This window comes from Gopherus evgoodei, chromosome 1, assembly GCF_007399415.2.
Source record: "Gopherus evgoodei ecotype Sinaloan lineage chromosome 1, rGopEvg1_v1.p, whole genome shotgun sequence".
In the NCBI taxonomy this organism is placed as follows: domain Eukaryota; kingdom Metazoa; phylum Chordata; order Testudines; family Testudinidae; genus Gopherus; species Gopherus evgoodei.
This window is the reverse complement of record NC_044322.1, coordinates 76,987,555-77,007,207: the sequence shown is the minus strand read 5'-3', so window position 1 is coordinate 77,007,207 and position 19,653 is coordinate 76,987,555. Positions and strand designations below refer to the sequence as shown.

The window sequence follows — 19,653 nt, the reverse complement described above, 5'->3', positions numbered from 1 at the left end:
GAGGGAGAACGGTTTTAGGAAGGAGCAGAAGGCTGGAAATAAGTGGGAGTGCGGGAGTGAATGAGGGTCGCATAGCAGAACTTCTTTGCAAGGAATATGGCAGAACTGAGTGAGGAGATAATGTATTTGCAGTGGATGAAGCACACATGGTCCCTAGAGGTGTTCAGTGGTAGAGCTGATATAAACATAAAGTTTAAAAAAAATGAACATTTCAAAGACTAGTTTGTTCTAATGGGTTTCAGAAAGGGCCAATTTTCTAGTCTCAGAGTTTTATGGGGAAATATTTTATGGATTCATTTAATTTTCAAAAGCTAAATGTATTGTTTCAAAATTCAAAATTTCATTTTTTTAAATTGTTTTTAAAAAACCCTCACCAATTACTAAGAAAAGTGACGAAACCCCCTCACAACAACTAAAATGGGCAAGAATGGAAAATTTGGAGGTAATTAAAATGTTTTCATGGGTATTTGGTTTCAAAAATGGTCATTTTTTTGGGAAAAATTTCTAACAAATGATGTGTGTCCAGCTCTGCTCAGTGGCACAAGAATGAGAATAAAGGAATAGGATATAAGGAGTGAGCCATGATTGTCTGTTGATATATAACCATGTAACACATTTGGATTTCTACTGCAAATGCAGTCATATTTTTACCATGGATACAGTCCTGCAAATTCAGGTATAAGGGTAATAGTTCCTAGAAGCAGGCAACAGACCATGTAAACAGCCAACATAGCTCATAATGAAGTTCAAAGAGAACAAATTTTGTAACCACAAAATCTCAACTCAACCAACTCTTCCTCTAGATGATTTCCTTAGATAAATTAGATAAATGGATAAAATATTCTCAGTGTGATAAAATAAATATTGATGATTTTAATATTTTATTTGAAATTCAGTAGAAATGAGCTTCACCTGCCTCTCACTGCACAGCAATGTGTATAATATGTTTCTCTGTTATGTACCTCATCACAATGTCTACATGCAATCATCTTCCTACTATTACTTTTCATGTGTCAAGTGCTCATTAACCCTTTAACCTCAGTGGGTAAAAGCCAGTTTATGATTTTTCCTTATAGGACATCCAACACTGGGAAATCGCTGCTCCTAGCTCCAACTGGTTAAGAAAAATGAATTTAAATGCTTATGCTTTTTATTGATAGTTGTGAGTACATGATACAAGTCTATCAGGGGACTGTTTCCAATGGAGTTCTATAATAGTCCACTTAATATGGTACTCTGCACTTTATCTTTTAAAAGGCTGATATTTAAAATATTGTGTTGCAACTCTAAATTTTGACAATGGTAAAATATTATCTTATTGAATGTAATGAATGATATTTGATGAGATTTTTGGAACGTGTTCTATATAAAAACAGTATTATGAAGAAAAGCTGCCATTCACTTGTTGAAAGTTGGTGAAAACACTACTAATTCTGATTTGTTAGCATTGTGTACTTACTTTGAACCAGAGTAAATGACTACACAAGATATGAGGCAGTGGAGAATTAAGCCTAATCGCTCTCTCTCTCTGTTGCACCTGTCTGTGTAAATGTATATTTGTATATGCTTAACTTTGCACATTTGTTATCCCTCCTTTCCTTAGTTCTGAGGAAAATGGAGTTCAGAACCAGAGACAAGTAACTGGTGACGGTAACTAGCTCTTTCTTGCCAAAAAAAGCCCTATGGAAGTGGTTCACATTACAAGAGTTAATGACAAATTGCATGAAAAGACACACACAGTTGTGTATTAGAGAGCAGGATTTAGCTACAATACATCATAGTATAAGGAAGTGGAAGCTGTTTGTGGTAATTTTGGCCTCTTAGGTAAATACTGTGTAGGCAAACAAACATTACTTTATATATGCTACAAATAATAGTATTTTGGTAAGTTTCTGTAAATTACCCAAGACCAACAGGGAACCAGTCTGGTTTACTGTGTAAATATGTACATAAACAGGATTGTTTAAATGTAATTATATATTTTACCTAACAAGCCAGGTAATAACCTATTAAATCTATTAGAAGATGATCTGTTCTATTTGTTTTAATGTGTTATTCACCAAAAGGATTGTAATGACTGCTTTAAAGATTATGGGTTGGATCTTCTGGCTGCAGAACTGATGTGGGGATGAGAAAGGAGGGAGGTGGCTTTATGCCATTTGTACCTCCCTTTGATCCTGGGGCTAACCAGGGGCCAATTCAGCACCCAGAGGAATTTAGAGCAGCCTTAAGTTAAAGGGTAGGTGGCACAGAACAGCTACATTAGCTCTATATTCACCCAAGGATTCGCCTACACTGGGAGATCCCCATTTAACCAGCTTAAAACCACTGCTACTCACGTGTTGTAAATCGGTCATACAAGGACCAGGATTTGGCCCAGAACACTCTACTGTGCTAATGCATATTTAGGTATATGTTTTATTTTTTTAACAACAAAACCTTATAACATCTCTTTTTAAAGTATTTCCTGCAGTTTTACAGTCACTGCTTCTCAAAAATGTAACATCTTGGAAGTAATATTTTTATTTCACAAGATTCCAAAGATCATTCTTGCTTTTTAATGTTAAAATATATACAATATTTGCTCAGGTTTTCAGTATTGGTTGTTAATTTATTGTCCTAGCATTATTTTAAATGTTTAGAATCCATTTCTCTGTTTGTATATCTTTGATACATGAAGGTCCTGATCCTGCAGTCCTTTCACATACAAATCTCACATTATAGGATGTTCTGAGACAGAACTGCAGAGATGACACTCAGATTTTGCCATAGAATATTTGACATTTTTCAAGAAAATTAATTCCTTTATTTAATTACATCTGTTTTAAAGCATGGGGTGTAAGGAACTATTGTCTTGACATAAACCCAAAACAGGTAAGTGATTAAAAACATGTTGATCAACAATGTTCTTCTGTATGTAAACAATACAGTTCAGTAAACTGCCTCATGTTTTTTTAATTCAAGTACTCTGCCAGTGGGTCTCTTTATCAGTTTTCGTTTGTCATGCCCAGAGACCAAATTGTTAGTATTGCTAAAAGGAACACTGGTTTATGCCTATCTCATTGTTTTGTGTTTCAAAGTTTGACCATCCTGATGACTCAGAGAAATCAAATCTCACATTTTCAGTTTGGTTATTGTTTTTCAGGTGTCATAATTTCACTACTTTTAAAGAGACACTATTAGCATAAAAAAAATCACACCTACGTCTGATTCTTTTAAACCTGCCATTGTTATAAGCAACACATCAGTACATCCAGCCCACACTCCTTCTCCTCAGTCCCCTGCTTTCTCACACACACACCACACACACATTCCTCAACTACCTCTGTGCCACCACATTCCTCAGTCTGCTCAACCAACCCCCTCGTCCTAGTAATCCGCTCTCATTCCTAAACGGCCTTCTATTTGGTCCTCAGCCCCCCATAGGTTGACTAGATAGCAAGGGTGAAAAATTGGGACGAGGGTGGGGGGGTAACAGGAGCCTATATAAGAAAAAGACCCCAAAATTGGGACTGTCCCTATAAAATCGGGACATCTGGTCACCCTAACCCCCCCATAGGCTGAGCTGCTATTACCCCCGCCCCACCTGCTTCTCCACCCCAGCTCCCCTCCCCGCTTGGCTCCTCCACCCCTTGGCCTCACTCCCGCTTAGCGCCTTATCCCCCGGCAGATCTCCGGCTCCTTCCCCACGCCCAGCGTCCTGTAGTGTGCCCCCTGAGGCTCGGGGAGAGCGGAGCCCAGGTACGGCACCACCGGGCGGGAGGAGCAGACGGCTTCCCAGTGCAGCCCGGTGACACACGCTCGCGGGGCCCTCTGAGGCGGAGCGCGAGCGTGTGCACGAGCGACAAGGGCACGTTCGGCGCCGGAGCCGGAGCCGGTCCCGGCGCAGCAGCAGCGAGAGGCACTAGCGCGCCGGCCCGGCGGTGGGTGTTCCCAGCCCACCTCTCAGGATGGGGAGGGGCTGGCCGCGCACCGGGGACTTCAGCGACCAGAGCCGCAGCTGTACGGTCCCTCCTCCTCTTGCTCCTCCCCCGATTGATTGTTTTGGGGGGCGGGCGGAAGGGGGGACACATTACATGCCAGCAAAGCAGTTTAGTTCCTGCTGATCCATCACACGGACAGAAAAGGGACTTGCCCGCGCGCGGGGCTTGGTTTGTTGTTGGGGGAGAGAAAGGGGGGCCCTTTTGTCTGGGTTGCCTTCTCCCCTCTGCTTCCCTGCTCTGAGGAGGGCAAAGAGAGTGGGAGAAAGGGCTGCCTCGCAAGCCCCTTTCCCCCTCCTCGAGCGGGCCCCCAGTGCAATTCGATGCGTCCCTGGTAAGACTCCCCGCGCTATATTGTGTCCTCTCTTGTTTCTGAAGCCTCCACCCACTGGCCCACCCTACATTTATCACATCATGTGATGCGGGTAAGTCATTTGCAAGTACAAGAGTTCTCTGTGTTGCCCCCATTCATTTCCTGAGAACTGCATAGAGCAGCTGAGGGAGACTGTGTGAGTGAATGTGTGTGTGTGTGAGTGAGTGAGGGGGAGGGAAGGAGGGAGAGAGGGTGCTCTGTATAAGGGAAAGAAAACAGTTTCTCCTGCTCTGCAGCTTCTGCTCAGGTCTGTGCCTATTCCATTTCTTATCAGAATAAACATACCTTTTCTTTTTTTCTCTTGCTGTCCCAATCAATCAGCTTTCAGATAACATTTTATTTTGCTGTCATTACATTATTGTAAAATGTTGAAAGGCTGATCTCTCGAATGGGGCAAGCATTGGAGGGCAGGAGGGAGAAGCTTTTGCAAAACCAGGATATGTGCAGGGCTTTTATTAAATTACCCGTAAAAAGAATGTTTAAAAAAACTAAAAAAACCCCAAACCTTTGTCAAAGAATGCATGCTAACGTGTAGTCCACAGGGAGTGGGACTGCTTGGTCACGTAAGTGACAGTGGCAAGGAAACATAAATGTCATGTTGAATTTGAGGTTGCTGCTCTAGTTTGCCATTCAGAAAAATCTGTTTGTGTGCATGTTATTTGGAGGAGGAGGGTAACGGGTTAAGATGGGGATGACACTGTTGGCATTAATAGTGGTCATTGTGCTACAGTCATTATTGTCTCCAGTAGTAATGATGTGTAACTGTCACTTGCCACAGTGCATAGTTCATGGAAGTAGCTGGGGGATGGCCTATGGCTGTTCTTTTCAATTAAAGTGGACCTAGCTAGAGTTGACAAGGGAGAACTTTACATTGAAACCAGTCATGAAGAGTGGTGAGTGTCAGCTTGGGAGCCACCACAGCTTGTCTGTTATAAGCTCTGTAACCTGACGAGTGAGTGCTGACCTCAGTGACATTAGTTTGTATTAAAGCAAGAGGCTTCTATGCAAGAGGAATCCATTCTGATTTTATTTATAATAGAGTTATTATTGGAACTTTCTGTGACTGTTTATATTGAGGGCAAAAAATAACTTGCCAGATCTGATTAATAGTGTATTTAAACTGAATGTTTGGAGGGGGAAGTACCAAATCCTTTGTGCTATGTTCCCTCCATCTCTCCTCGTCTAGTCTTCTCTCCCCTCACAAAAAGCTTACAGTTCTGTGTATCTTAATAGTAATAATAACTTTAATTCAACTGATAAAAACTGACTATGCTCAGTTAAAGTCTAAGTACAGTGGAATGTATAATCTGGATAAATAGTCTATGTAGTTGGTATTGTCACTCTTACTAATTTAAGTATTCAGATTGTTAAAGAATTGTTCTGTACAGATAATTTTAAGAAATTCTAGTGAGTAAATTTTTTTTTATCAAACTGATTATTTAAAAAAATGAGTAAGGACTGTTCTCTCCCAGTTACATTTCAATACTGGGGAAACAAACACTCATATTTACATTAAAAGCATGTGCATAGAACTGCTACAGCAGACGTGTGCCAGTCAAACAAACGTCACCCTGTAAATCCACCTAAACCATTCCATTCCCTTTTCTTACTGGAGGATAGAGTTGTTTGGCAAAGTAAATGGTCTGACATGAAATTTTGCTGATGACAGGCAGGGTGGTGCAGGAGTTTGCAATGTGAATAGGAGTGGTCACTTTTAAACACTGGGTGTATTCCAGTTAGAATTTTTTTTAAACTGTTATTTACAGAAACATAATATTAATTCAGTTTCAAGAAGCAGTAGCTTCAAACCTGGGTTATGCGATGTGTAGCTATTGTCACCACCTATTGCCAGATATGTTAAGATACGTATTTTATGCATTTAAAATCAGAACAAAAATGAGCAGTTTTTATAAAAGATATTGAAGATAAACTGTTTAGTTTGCTTTCATGATTTATATCAGCCTTGTAAAATTCTACATGTCTGTGGCAATTTTTTTTCTTGCAAGGTGGTTAACCAAATCTTTTTTTCATTATCAGTCATGGTATAAAATTGATTTTTATTTTATTTTATTTTATTTTTTGCCATGGCAGGCAGATATTCATTGCAACTTTGCAAGGGTGCTTTATATAGTACTGGTGCATCACCTCCATTTTCTGGTTGATCTCCAATTCTAAAATGTTACAAGGAACAGCAAAGTAGCCGCTAGTGTAGAATTGGTAACTATGCTGAATTGATTGGAGACGAGGTGATATGGGCATTTTATTAATCATCTAAAGCTGTAGTAAATCTAGACTGAATGCTTGGTTTTTTATATATTCTGTGTGTGTTTTTTTTTTAAAAGCTTCTTAACAGGACACAGTTAACTTAAAAATCTCATTACTGTCTGAAAATATTATACCATCTAGGCAGTGGTTCTCAACCTTTTCAGACTATTGTACCCGTTTCCGGAGTCTGATTTGTCTTGTATACCCCAAGTTTTACCTCACTTAAAAACTACTTGCTTACAAAATAAGACATAAAAATACAGAAGTGTCACAGCACACTATTGCTGAAAAATTACGTTTTCATTTTGTCTGTAAGAAATTTTAGTTTGTACTGACTTTGATAGTGTTTTTATGTAGTCTGTTTGTAAAACTAGGTAAATATCTACATGAGCATACGTACTTCCTGGAAGACCTCTGTGTATCCCTGGTTGAGAATCACTGATCTAGAGTCCCAAATGAATCCTGTGACCACCATTGCTGAAAGAAGTTAGCAAATACAACATTCTCTTTTTTTTTTTTCCCCCTCTTCATTTTCATTGAGGGTTTGGCTACATTTATGTACACTCATTTTAACTGTTTTGCTGATAGTCATTTTGCCTTGTCTGAATCATGCACTAGCATAATGGCAACCCTCTTTCGCTGCTCTGGAGGAGCTCACATGCACACGCCTTCTCCAGGTGCTGGAGCATGTGGGATTTACCCAAAGCACCAGAGCTGCTGCAGTTTCTGAGTTTGGGGCAATGAGCGTATCTGCTTTTCCAGGGAGTCCCACCTGGAGCCAAAAAGGGACAGGAGAGAGTGGGTAGCCACAGGAACACCCATCTTCACATGGGCCTTTCATGAAAATGGAGCTTTAGGAAGTGTGTTGGGGCAGGGAGTGATAAAACCTGTCCTGAAGTGCTGTGAAAGCCTCCGTTTTCTCCTTCCTATTGCATTGTAGAGGCTGGGGAGAAATTGAAGGTCGATGTGAAGGTCAGGGAGCTCTCCTTCCTTGGAGTCTCCTCCCTGCCATCCAGGAGCAGTGGGTGCCTAGCAGGTGGGGTGGCAGCAGGAGGAAGGATTCTTGTTTCCCTTTTCTACTTTACTTGTATGGCTACTGCTGCTGTTATTGTAGAAGCTGGCTGGCAGGTGCTGGTGGTGTTCTCAGACCTGCATATTGTCTGTTGTTGTAAAGATTCTTAATTGACCTAAGTAGAAAAAATTTTGTAAATATTTTAAAAGGAATTTTGTTAAGATTTAGTACACTTCAAAGGCTGCTCTATTAGAATTTTTGTTGAAACTAGTCAGAGCAGAAAATAGTCAAGTTGGCTATCCCTTTAAAAGAGAGGTCCACTAATATTTTGGGCTTGATTCTGCCCTCTGCTGTGATGATGCACTGGAATGGGCAAGGTAAGGGGCTTAGATTGTAAGCTGTTTGAGATAGGGACCATCTTTTTGTTCGTTGTACAATGCCTAGCACAGTGGGGTCTTGGTCCACGACTGCTGTGCCTAGGTAAAACCCCAATACAAGTAATACTACATGGAGCCTTTTTCCTTTGAGTATACCAGGGTAGAGTGCTCCCAAACACTCAAGGGCCTTTTATTATAGTAGTGTCAATGGACAAAATGCTCATTAAATTCAGTGGGAGCAGGATTGGGCCCCAAGAAAGCTCTAGAGGGGAATATTCAACCCTAGAGGTATGGTTAGGGCTTGGGTGTGCCAAGTCACATCCAGTAGTTATGAAAATGAGGGTACAGCTCCTGAGCAGAGAGGAAACAATGTACGTTCACTGTGTATGCTAACCTGTGCTGAGCCATCATGCCCTGGAGCAGCAGGATTGTGTTTGTGAAGATTGTGTGGCTTGCACTGCATTTCACATTGCTATCCAGCCTCCTGATCTACTCCTTAAAAAAGGGGATAGCATTTTGCTGGTGGAATGCAGGAAGATATATCTTAAAAATATATCTGATACTCTTGCATTTATGTCAGACGTTGTTTCCTAAGGGCACAATTGTGTTTGAGAAAATATCTATATTTGTCAAATCAGCTGTGTGCGTACCATGGATAAGAAACTTTTGTGTTAGAGGAATGGAAAAATAATTAACATTATTTTTGTCAAATGTTTTATCTGTGGCTCATCCCTCCCCCCGTTTGAATGGAAATGACTGTGGTTTACCTTCGTGCCATATACAAAAAATAATAATTTCCCCTTCCAACAAATTAGATTTCATTTTTTGAAAAACTGATATTTGTGCAGCACTGAGGCCTTGACCTTCTCAACTCTTGGCTAGTGGTTGTTTACTACAGCTGCAGTCTGTGTGTGCATGGAAGGGGAGGAGCTCAAACAGAAACATGCTCACTTTCTCCAGCTAAGATGAAAACATATTAAAAAGCCATGACATTTCATAGCAAGCATTAGTGAGACAGAGTTAAACAGTTATATCGGGGCTTTTCCTATATTCCTAAACAGAATATGCTAGGTTATGTCAAGACTGACTCTTGAAAGTGCAAATGTGAAAGCAGGAAATGGCTAAACTTCTCATGCACTGAAGAAAATAACTTGCTTTTTTAAAGATGAAATACAGGCTTGATGTTAGGAAAAGAGAAACAGAATATTTTATCCCAGTACTAAAAACATTTTAGTATAGGTCAGAGTTGCTCAGTCAATCAAGATCACTGTGTAACTTTACCCAGTGAGACTGAACCTAGGGTTCAAAAAGTGAACATTACACAGTCCTCTTTTCTCAACTGAATCATATCGAAAGGGATTTTTTGTTTTGTTTAAAGGCCACATTAGATTAGAAAATAAGCAAAAGAGTAATATTTGAAGAATCACAATGTCAAAATGACTGTTTTAGTTTTAATATCTCTAAAAATAACTCTATTGATAATCTTGGCAAGAGCATTGACTCTAGTTCTAGTACTTATCAGTGACCATTGGAAAAGCGGGCAAACTGGGACAACTTCTTTTCAGAATGAAGGTTTTGCAGTATTTTCCAGTGAATTCATTCTGTGTGTTTTTTTCCCCTGGTTGTCTATGCTGAAGTCTTTTATTATTATACAGAGTAAATCATTTGATTACAAAAAATTGTTAAAATAATTTTTTGAGATGAGATGAGACGAGCGTAAAATTAGCTTTGCTATGAGGTCAACTTTGACTACTCTGCATAATGGAAACATACTAGGCCTGGTGTGTGTTACCACCTTGCATTCCACTATAGGCTCTTTTTGTATTTACCATGGTTTGTGGTAAGTACCACAGACTTGGAGTGGTTCAGCCAGAATCAAGCTGTGAGAAATGCACAAGGTAAGTATTGCATTTTCATGGAATAGTTGTTGTCTGTATCTTGCCTGTGTATGACAGAGAATGTGGCCTAATGCAAGAATGGAGTTTGAAACTCTTTAGTTTTAATCCTGGCAGCACCGCTTTGTGGCTTTGCACAAATAACTACTCCATCTTATTTTCTCTATCTGCGACGTGGGGCTAATGCAGGGGTGGTCAACCTCTAGCACGTGGCTTGCAAGGATAAGTACGCTGGCAGGCCAGGCCAGTTTGTTTACCTGCCGTGTCCGCAGGTTCGGCTGATTGCAGGTTCCACTGGCTGCGGTTTGCCGCTCCAGGCCAATGGGGGCAGCGGGAAGCGGCATGGGCTGAGGGGTGTGCTGGCCATGGCTTCCCGCTGCCCCCATTGGCCTGGAGCGGCAAACCTTCGCCAGTGGGAGCTGCGATTGGCCGAACCTGCCGATATGGCAGGTAAACTGGCTGGCCCACAAGGGTGCTTGCCCTTGCAAGCCTTGTGCCAGAGGTTGCCGACCCCTGGGCTAATGGAATATAGAAATATATGTGGTAATACTTACTTTACGGGGAAGAACTAATTTATTGGTGCTTGTAAATTTGTTTTTGAAGAGGTAAGATAAAGATAGGCCAAATCTAGGGATCAGAACCAGCCAAAGTAGTAGACTTGCGTGCTGGGTATCTCTGCTAGGTGATAGAATCCTCTCTTGTCTACTGGTATCTACCGCCAGTCCCCAGAATCCAGGCCACTCAAGGAAATCTACTTCAACTCATCTACTACAGCCTACTGTTTGAAGTAGATTTTATGGACGCACTGTATCCCTGCTTCAGAGCAAAATACTAAAATCAGTGTAGCACTGGATTCTTTGGCACTGCCCCTCCTTGCCCCTGTACACTGTTCTGTGGGGAGTCCCAATGCAGCTTGTCCTCAGGCTTCATATTGATTACCCCGAATCATGTTTCCAACACCATAACTGTATTGGTTGGCTTGTCAAGGGAGCCTTTACAGCTGCAGAGATAAGGGCTGGATTTGCCAGTGTAAGTGATGTTGCTGATTATTATTATATACATTAAAGGTTGCAAAGTCAAGAACTCAAAAGTTATGAAATGCCAGAATTAAGGCTGCTTGTATAGGGTCCTGTAAGAAATAATATGTGATCATGTAATTAAAGACTGTGCGTATGCATTATGGTACAATGATACTGAAATAAGGTGACACAGGCAACCCTAATTTGGTATTTTCTAACGTCTTAGCACATGACTATTCAACCATAAACATTTTAATGGTTTTTTAAAATGTAACCGCTTAGGTCTTGAAAAGAGAACTGAAAATGAGAATTCTATCATAGGATACCATATTTACCCCCAGTTGAGTCATCAGTAGTATTGGAACCCAGGAGCTTTAGATCCACCACTCCAAGCAATACCTCGTGAACCCAAGTGCAGGCTGTTCTCCTTTACGTGAACGAACTACTAGAGAGGTCTCAGATATGTTCTTTGCTACTGGCTTACACAACCAATTGCTAGATAGCAGAGCAATTCTGGGAATCCTGGGTTCTATTCCTGGCTCTGGCGGTGAGTATGTACTAGTCCTTAAATCAGAGGGGTAGCCGTGTTAGTCTGGATCTGTAAAAGCAGCAAAGAATCCTGTGGCACCTTATAGACTAACAGACGTTTTGGAGAAAGCTCATGCTCCAAAACGTCTGTTAGTCTATAAGGTGCCACAGGATTCTTTGCTGCTTTTATAGTCCTTAAATGCAACACAAGCAGTCACCTCGATTCTGAAAAACAGTGCATCAAAGTAAATGAGATTTAGATCTGTCATTTTAGAGACAGAGTTCTATTCTCAGTTCTGCCAGGGGTGACCTTAAATAATAATTCAGTTGTCCCATATGTAAAATGGGGTAATGATATTTGCCTGCTTCCTAATTAATGTGTGGTCTTGCTCAATAGTCAAAGTAATGAAGTGCACAGAATTATCAACACAAATGAGTGGAAGAGTTAAGATTCTAATTTATGATCTCTTCCTGGTTCCCACTACATCTGCCCTTAGGCCAAAAGGTATTTTGGTGGTGCTTCTCCTGCTTGTCCTGTGTCCCTTCTGGAGCTTTAGCTTTGTGCCTGCAATGTAGAAGGCTCATTGAGGGCTGGAAGCAAGACCACTGTAGTTGCATGTGGGGAGCTCTGAGGCTGGGAGCATGTGCAGTGCAGCTAGTGTATCCAGAGATTTTTAGCAGCAGGCCTCTAAGAAGCTCTATTGAGCATGTGGAAGCGGTGATTCTAACATGCTTACATCTTGTCCAAATTTGTTTAGGTTTTCACTGGGATAACAAAAGGCACCTCAGTGACCCTAGGATTATTTCCTCTGCCAAATATAAATTCCTTGTTCCAAAACTAGAGGTCTTTAAAATAAATAGTTGGAAAAATATTCGTATTGGGAGATCTTTTTCCCTCATGGTCAGAAATAGCTGAACAACTTTTGTTGAATTCTGTTTTCAAACAATTCTGCCTGGAACATATACCGGGCATGGAAATGTTCAGCCGAAATTATTGAAGTGTGTTAGATGTAACCTTGGAAATAATAAAATGAATGTCAATGAAAGCTCTGATCATCAGGCACAGCGAATGGTGTCTTTCTTTTATGAGGCCTCAGCGCTTTCAAAGGAGTCAACTACAAAATAAGGCCACGGTCCTCCTAGTGAAGAGGACAGACACATAAGTGTCATGAAAATAATCTATAATCAAATTGCAAAACACCTGACATGTTATACAACAAAGAATCTTGGACAGGGCATGGTTCAGGTTAAAATCAAAATAACGTGGAGCTCAGTGTTTGTTTTTTAAATTGAGCTGTGTAAGGCTGGCATAAAAACAATTTCAAGCTGGCCTCAGAGTATGGCCATCAGAGGTCTGAGACAGAGTTCTAAGAGCTGCAATTCGTGACTCTAAAAAGTTTTTAAAATTTGGGCAAATAGTTTGCACTGTTCCAGGTTCTCTTTCATAGCCTTGGTCATTCGCCTGTCCCCTGCTCACCCTTCAAAAGAATCTTGGGGTAGAGGGAGATGAAAAGATATTCCCGAAAACTTAGGGGAAAAAGAATCCTCCTGGCTGATTTCTGTAATACCAATAATGCTTTTAAATGCCACTTTTTTTCCATTGGGTCCATCTAGTGTATGAAATAATCTCTGCAGACGTGTCTCTATAGCGTTTTTTGTTGTTGTTTTTTTTGTGGGAGAGGGACAAACAAAATGACACTCCTCAGGGTGATTTTTTTTTCTTAGATGGGGCAGGTAAACTCAGTTTATTTAGCAGATATCTGGAGTTTGTTAGCCTAATAGAATTGCCATTTGCACATTCGCCTTACAGGTCCCATGTGCAACTAGATTGAAAATGTTCTAAGTTGCCCACAGTATTTATCTAAAGCAGATTTTGAAAATTACCGTCCTCCTATTCTGGGAAAAAACAGTTTGTCACTTTGAGTGACTTCACTAGGACAGACTCTGCATTAGACACATCAAGCACAATACAGTAAGAAATAATAGGCACAATTAATTTTTTTTTACATTAGATTCAGTACATATATTCTTGTATCCAAGCCAATATTCAGGTTTGGTTTATTTTGTTCCTGTTTCAGGTGCAAGGTCTTACTTCAGTCTTTGTGAGTTGCATGTGTTAAGGATTTGTTCTCATTCCCACTGCAGTTTTAAAGGGGAAGCATTTGAGATGCCTTGAATTACTGAGTGACAACATATCACCTTTACTGTAGGCCAAACAACTTAATTCCATGAAATAAACCACAGGAACTGTTACATGTTGAATGCCTAAAGTAGCAAAGAGAGTGAGAGTGAGCTGGGCTTTAAAATTCAATCGGTTATTGTGTTTACTAATGCCTCTTTGCCTCTTGTAATAGGAGTCAGTCAGGACAACTAGTCTCATTCTGTGGAAGAAGGTTTCGGGGTCATCTTCAAGGACTGGTGAATGTACAGGTCTCAATTGCTTGATAGACTCTCATCTGAGGACTAAGCCTATTAGCACACTTCTGTGGCCTCCAAATGCTAATTTGCAGAACTGTGAATATGTAACTTCTATGGGGAAGGACTGGAGAAAAGTCAAAGGCCATAAAATCACCTACCTTTTTCTCAAATGAATAGTCTGTCCTCCTTCCAGTCAATTCTGCCTCCACCCCATGTCCATCAATTTGATTGCCCTTTGCCCCCTTTTCCAGTGCTGGTCTGCTGCTCTTAGAATCATAGAATCATAGCAGAAGAGACCTCAGGAGGTCATCTAGTCTAACCCCCTGCATAAAGCAGGACCAACCCCAACTGAATCATCCTAGCCAGGGCTTTGTCAAGGCAGGCCTTAAAAACCTCTAAGGATGGAGATTCCACCACCTGCCTAGGTAACCCATTCCACTGCTTCATCACCCACCTAGTGAGATAGTGTTTCCTAATATCCAACCTAGACCTCCCCCACTGCAACTTGAAACTATTGCTCCATGTTCTGTCATCTGCCACCACTGAGAACATCTGAGCTCCATCCTCTTTGGAATTCCCCTTCAGGTAGTTGAAGGCTGCTATCAAATCCCCCCTCCCTCTTCTCTTTTGTAGACTAAGCAAGCCCAGTTCCCTCAACCTCTCCTCGTAAGTCATGTGCCTCGGCCTCCTGATCATTTTCATTGCCCTCTGCTGGACTCTCTCCAATTTGTCCACATCCTTTCTGTAGTGGGGGGCCCAAAACTGGAGACAGTACTCCAGATGTAGCCTCACCAGTGCCGAATAGAAGGGAATAATCACTTCCCTCGATCTGCTGGTAGTGCTCCTACCAATGCAGCCCAATATGCCTTTAGCCTTCTTGGCAACAAGGGCACACCATTGACTCATATCCAGCTTCTCGTCCACTGTAATCCCCAGGTCCTTTTCTGCAGAACTGCCACTTAGCCAGTCGGTCTGCAGCCTGTAGCAGTGCATGGGATTCTTCCGTCCTAAATGCAGGACTCTGCACTCGTCCTTGTTGAACCTCATCAGATTTCTTTTGGCCCAATCTTCCAATTTGTCTAGGTCACTCTGGACCCTAACCCTATTGTCCAGTGTATCCACATCTCTCCCCAGCTTAGTGTCTTCTGCAAACTTGCTGAGGGTGCAATCCATACCATCCTCCAGATTGCTAATGAAGATGTTGAACAAAACCGACCCCTGGGTCACTTCGCTTGATACTGTCTGCCAACTAGACATTGAGCTGTTGATCACTGCTTGTTGAGCCCAATGATCTAGCCAGCTTTCTATCCACCTTATAGTCCATTCATCAAATCTATACTTTTTTAACTTGCTGGCAAGAATACTGTGGGAGACCGCATCAAAAGCTTTGCTAAAATCAAGGTATATCACGTCCACCACTTTCCCCATATCCACAGAGCCAGTTATCTCATCATGGAAGGCAATTAGGTTGGTGAGGCATGACTTGCCATTGGTGAACCCATGTTGACTGTTCCTGATCCTCCAAGTGCTTCAAAATGGATTCCTTGAGGATTTGCTCCGTGATTTTTCCAGGTACTGAGGTGAGGCTGACCAGTCTGTGGTACCCCGGATTCTCCTTCTTCCCTTTTTTAAAGGTGGTGTAACAGATTGCTGACTCACTACTGTGGTGCCTCCTGCTGGTTGTCTGGGAATTATTCCAATTCCAGCACTTGGGGCACCTCCTGCTGGCCGGTGTCTCTCCTGCCTCAGGCCCCATGTCCCTCCAAGATGCTGGTGCCCTTTTCCTTTGGGGTTCTGCCCACAGCAGTACCTCACACTCTGGGTCTCCCCTCCCAGGGGAACCCCAACCTGCTAAGCCCACCTAGCCTCAGTGATTACTGCAAGTCTTCATCTAGGCCCCATTCTCTGGGGCAAACTGCAGTCTGTAATGGCCACTCATCACTGGCAAGGGGGTTGGACCTGCTGCCTTTCTTGGCCCAGCTGTCTCCCTGCAACCCCAGTAACTCCTTTGACCTTCAGCAAGGCCTCAGTCTAGGAACTTGCCAGGCCAGAGCTCCCCAGCCCTGCCTTCCCTTCCCTTCCCCAGCACTACTCTGATTCAGGTACCCTGTGCTCTTTCAGGCAGCTAGGTCCTTCCCACTCCCAGGCTAGAGTGAGGTTGACCCATCTCCTCCCTTAGGCCATATCTCAGGGCCAGCTGTGGCCTGATTGAGTGTGGCCACACCTGTAGCTACCTTTCCAATCAACCTACCTTTTCCCCAAGGAGTGGTTTAACTGCCCTGCTCCAGATGGGCACTATATTTGCCTTTTTCCAATTGTCCAGGACCTCCCCTGATCGCCACGAGTTTTCAGAGATAATGGCCGGTGGCTCTGTAATCAAATGAGCCAACTCCCTCAGCACCCTCGGATGCATTAGATCTGGCCCCATAGACTTGTGCATGTCCAGCTTTTGTAGTCATTAACCTGTTCTTTCACCACTAAGGCTGCTCACCTCCTCCCCATATTGTGTTGCCCAGTGCAGCAGTCTAGGAACTGACCTTGTCTGTGAAGACCAAGGCAAAAAAAGCATTGAGTACTTCAGCTTTTTCCATATCACCTGTCACTAGATTGCCACCCGCATTCAGTAAGGGTCCCACACTTTCCCTTACCTTCTTCTTGTTGCTAGCATACCTGTTGAAACCCTTCTTGTTACCTTTCACATCCCTTTGCTAGTTGCAACTCCAGTTGTGCTTTGGCCTTCCTGATTACACTCCTACATGCTCAAACAATATTTTTATACTCCTCCCTAGTCATCTGTCCAAGTTTCCACTTCTTTTTTGTGTTTAAGCTCACTGATGCTTTCTCTGTTAAGCCAAACTGGTCGCCTGCCATATTTGCTATTTTTTCTGCACATCAGGATGGTTTGTTCCTGCACCCTCAATAAGGCTTCTTTAAAATACAGCCAGCTCTCCTAAACTCTTTCCCCCCTCATATTAGCTTCCCAGGGGATCCTGCCCATCTGTTCCTGGAGGGAGTCAAAGTCTGAATTTCTGAAGTCCAGGGTACATATTCTGTTGCTCTCCTTTCTTCCTTTTGTCAGGATCCTGAACTCTCCCATCTCATAGTCACTGCTGCCCAGGTTGCCACCCACGTCTACTTCCCGTACCAATTTTTCCCTGTTTGTGAGCAGCTGGTCAAGAGGTTCACGGCCCCTAGTTGGTTCCTCCAGCACATGCACCAGGAAGTTGTTCCCAACACTTTCCAAAAACTTTCTGGATTGTCTGTGCACCGCTGACTTGCTCTCCCAGCAGATGTCAGGGTGATTGAAGTCCCCCATGAGAACCAGGGCCTGTGATCTGGAAATTTCTGTTAATTGTCTGAGGAAAGCCTTATCACCTAATCCTCTGGGTCTGGTGGTCTATAGCAGACCCCCACCACAACATCACCCTTGTTGCTCTCGCCTCTAAACTTAACCCAGAGGCTCTCAACAGACTTTTCTCCAGTTTCATACTGGAGCTCTGAGCAATCATACTGCTCTCTTACATACAGTACAAATCCTCCACCTTTTCTCCCCCACCTGTCCTTCCTGAACAGTTTATACCCATCCATGACAGTGCGCCAGTTATATGAGTTGCCCCACCAAGTCTCTGTTATTCAAATCACATCACAGTTTTTTGACTTGTGCTAGGGCTTCCAATTCTTCCTACTTGTTTCCCAGGCTTTTTGCGTTTGTGTACAGACACCTAAGATAACTAGCTGATTGCCCTACTTTCTCAGTATGAATCAGGAGGCCTCTTCTGTTGCACCCTCCTCCTTGTGTTTCCTCCTGGTATCGTACTTCCCCACTTACTCCGGGCTTAGGTCACTATCCCCCGGTGAACCTACTTTAAAGCCCTTCTCACTGGGTTAGCCAGGCTGCTCTTCCCTCTCTTCATTAGGTGGATTCCATCTCTTCCTAGTAATCCTTCTTCCTGGAACAACATCTCATGGTCGAAGAATCCAAAGCCCTCTCCTCCTACATCACCTGCGTAACCACATTTACCTCCACAATTTGATGTTCCTTCAACAGGGAGGATGGATGAGAATACAACTTGCACCTTAAACTCCTTTATCCTTCTTCCCAGAGCCACGTAGTCTGCAGTGACCCACTCGCTCAAAGTTATTCTTGGCAGTATCATTGGTGCCCACGTGGAGAAGTAGGAAGAGGTAGTGGTCCAAGGGCTTGATCAGTCTTGGCCAGACATTCCGTCACATCCTGAGTTCTAGCTCCAGGCAAGCAGCACACTTTTCGAGTTTCCCAGCATGGACAGCAGATAGATGACTCTGTCCCCCTTAGGAGGGAGTTCCCAACCACCACCATCCGTCTCCTCCTCTTGGGAGTGGTGGTCGTGGAACCCTCATCCCTAGGACAATGTATTCCATGCCTTCTGGTCGATGGGGTCTCCTTCTGATCCCTTCCCTCAGATGACTCTTCCAAACGTTCTCTGCTGTAGTACCTGTGCAGAGATCCTGAAAACGTTTTCTTACCTCTATCTGCATTGGGGTTACATGAGTTCTCCTCTTTCTTCTTCTGGAGGTCACATGCTGCCAGTTTTCTTCCTCATTCTGCACTGTGCCTGCAGTACCAAATGCTGACTTCTGTCTAGAAAAATCTTCATTTTCTCTGATACAATGCAGGGTTGATACCTGGGTTTCTAGTCCTTTAACTTTCTCTTCCAATATGGAGACCAGCTTGCACTTCTTACAGACAGTTGCTTCTATCCTCTGGGAGAAAGACAAACATGGTACATCCTGTGCAGCTCACAACAGCTGATCGCTCACTATCCACAATGTCTTCCTTCTAAGAGCTTCTTCAGATGTTGTATTTACTACTCACAGAAGCCTGAAAGACAAAAAAAAAAAAGCCCTCTATGGGAACTCCTCCTAAGTGAACTCCCAGGCAAACTCCCTCTGTTTGCCTGTCCTCTGTTCGCCACTTATTCGGTTTGCAACTGGCTGCTTTTTTATGTCTCCTGGCTCGAAGCAGTTGCCCCTGCTCAAAACCTTTCCTCCAGTCAACCACTCAAGGCTCACTTGGAACAAAGCACTTCCAGTTCACACTTTTCAAACAAACAACCTCACGGTCAATCAGTCTTTTGTTCTTTTGGCCATGCAGGAATCTGTGGACCTCTTGGCTCTTCCTCCTGTACCTGAGCCTTCTCCTCCCCACTCCTAAAGCAGTGCCTAGTATCTCAAAAGCTCCTTTGAGTTTTAGCCCCTTCCCACTCCACCCCATCTTGAGGAACTAGCATCAGTGGCTTGGCCATTATACACCCTGTATTCCCTCTTCTCATTCCGTGAAAAAATGTAGCAAGACTAGCTACTCTACTTCATTTCTTGCTATCCCTTCCCTCAAAGAAGATGGGACACAAAAAGGATTAGTGGTGGTTGGGCCACTATGTTCCTTTCCTGTTCTCCCAAGAAGAAGCCAGTGTCTCCTTAACGCACTCACTTGATCAAAATGACTCCTTGCCCTGTGTGAGCAGGCCGGGGAGGTATTTCAAGCATACTGAGAGACTAGTCCAAGGTTTCTGTCTTAATATCACAGTCCTCCATGAGAAGGCTGCCCAGACCTTCCATGATGACTGCTTTTCACCCAAACCAGTATGGTGACGCTCATGAGTACTAGAGTAAGACCTTTCACAGGTGCTGGACCTAGACTATGGAACTCTCTCTCAGATAAGAATGAACATAGAACTAAGCAAAATATATATATTTTTGCCTAAACATAATGAGTCAAGTAGAAAGATGACAAGTATAACACAAAA

General features: G+C 42.8%; 1 protein-coding gene across 3 annotated transcripts in view; it reads left to right on the top strand.

Annotated features, from left to right (window-relative positions):
* The first annotated feature begins 4,188 nt into the window (after window positions 1-4,188).
* KLF12 (Kruppel like factor 12) overlaps window positions 4,189-19,653 on the top strand; it is a 377,128-nt gene continuing 361,663 nt past the window's right edge. For 2 of the 3 annotated variants that reach the window (XM_030566492.1, XM_030566477.1), the window contains exon 1: window positions 4,550-4,600. The gene's annotated coding sequence lies outside the window, so the exon portion shown is untranslated. Of the gene's footprint in view, window positions 4,406-4,549; window positions 4,601-19,653 lie in introns of those variants that run through there. The other variant, XM_030566483.1, reaches the window with a different exon arrangement.